The 2,122-nt window shown below is 43.5% G+C and overlaps 1 pseudogene; it reads right to left on the bottom strand.

Annotated features, from left to right (window-relative positions):
* Positions 1-232: 232 nt before the first annotated feature.
* On the bottom strand, positions 233-1,161 carry LOC114625649 (annotated as a pseudogene).
* Between the last annotated feature and the right edge of the window lie 961 nt (positions 1,162-2,122).

The raw sequence follows: 2,122 nt of genomic DNA on the forward strand, positions 1-2,122 counted from the left end.
TGAAGACACACAGGAGAATATAAAACACTTGCGTAATTGGTATATGGCTTTTCATTTATATCTGCCACCCACATATACCACAACAAATAGGCTTAACACTAACAAAAAAGAATAATTCAGGGTTTTTTTTTTCCATTTAAACTGAAACCAATATGAGCTACACCACGATGCAGAGCTCTGATGCCAGTGCACCACCAGCTCATGTTAAGGGAACTTATCCAACCTTGAACAATCACATGTTTACTGTCCTCCCATACATGAATTTCAAAATGTTACTTATGTTTTTTTCAGTACTGAGGACCAGAAAATGACTTTGGTGTCATAGCTATGGCCTATGGGAATCAATGTTTAACAAAACATAGGGTCATCACTTGGTTTTCTTAAGTAGGAGGCGATGCTGTCCAAGGTGTACATCAGCACAAAGAAGCTCATGAGGCACAGAATGGTCCTCATGGCTCTTTGTTCCACAGATCGTTTGAGGGAAAGGCTGGTACTGTGGAGAAACTGAGACTGTTTCCTATGTCTGCCTAGGAAAGTCACCATGAACCCACTGGAGAGGAGCATGAGACCTACAAAGATGACATCCCTGGAGGTCAACAGTATAAAAAATGTACGATGGACAGAGTAACTCATGGGTGCCAGAGAGCAAGATGCTGTGATATATGTAAAGCTAGGTGAGGTCAAATTAGGCTTTGCAGTTATGTATGTTATAAGGGGACTGCTAATTAATGTATAGAAGACACTCAGGAGAAGAAGGCAACCTAGCATGTGGTGTGGAGATTTGTGCTTGAACTTTGCTAGGCATGAGCTTCTGGGACTGAGCGTGACAGCCTGGAGGATACTGAGCAGGCTGGTGGCACAAAGAGAGAGGCTCCTTAAACACCTGTATAAGGACATAACAAACTTGCATGTGGTGTCATCCCATCTCCTCCATGACATAAAAATGTCTGTAGCTACTAAACTCACGACTATCAGCATCAGCAGGTGGATTAGGGACAAGAGACCAATGGGCAGGTCAGTGAGTCTGGACCTGTGCCCACGAATAAACTTGAGGATGTAGAAGAGAAGAAGGAAGCTGTTGCCTGAGATCCCAATGCCAGCTCCAGAATAAATAGTGTTTCTTATCTTAGTGTTATGGGACAGTCTATTGATGTTATTCATTTTAAGGCTGAAAGAAGCAGGTGGGAACTGTGCAGGGAGAACAGCACGAAGATTGCTTACCCCAGATGTAGCCTCGCTCATCAACTTCAGACAATGTCAGCTCCACTACTCTCAGGATGACATGTTGGTTTTCTTCAGTTCCACCTTATTCCACTTACTATCGCCTCCACCTCAAGATGGCTAGAAGCCACGCCCACCCTCTCTGCTGTTCCAACAGTTATGTGCCCTGTCCGTATATAAGCTCTCTTATATATTAAAACTGCCATGTGTCATGGAAATATTTCTTTTCCTATTGATTTGTATTTGTGGTTTCCTGAGGTAAAAGTAATGTCTTAGTTGTCTTTAATCTGTACTATCTTGATTGTCAGGCACATAGCAGCTCTACAGTTTTTGGTGAAGTTCAATAAAGATTGCAAGAAAGTAGTAATGAGACCCACACATGAAGCACTGTCCCTGGCTTAAACCGGCCCAGAGTCACTTTATTCCAGTCTGTCTTTGTTTTGCTCATTCACTGCAGACCTAGTGCCTTTTGTGTGCCTAGTGCCTGCAGGGAGCACTGATAAGTGGGAACTCTGAATCCAGACTGCTTCACAGCCTACCCACAGTCTGCCATTTCTTTTGCGTGTGACCCTGAGCACACTAAGGCTGAGCCCCAGTCTCTTCCTCTAGAATGTATGGACAGTTGTGTCCATGTAAAAGAGGATGAAGTCTACATACCAAGCCTGAGGTGTTTGCTGCACAGGGTGAACTCCGGGTAAGTATCAGCTGCTGGCTTTATTCTGTGAGGTTCCTGATGTTTATAACCCTTATTATGAGAGACGATGCAGTTTTAACAAATCAGCTCTGCCTGGGCCTGAAACAGAGAATATTAAGAATGAAAGAGGTAGAATGCTTGAGCAATCCCTTTCCATCATGTTCTGGGAGCATTTCAGGCCTTTTCTGTGAATCCCACCTTGTAACT

Source organism: Grammomys surdaster, unplaced genomic scaffold (genome assembly GCF_004785775.1).
Source record: "Grammomys surdaster isolate TR1022 unplaced genomic scaffold, NIH_TR_1.0 220, whole genome shotgun sequence".
NCBI lineage: Eukaryota > Metazoa > Chordata > Mammalia > Rodentia > Muridae > Grammomys > Grammomys surdaster.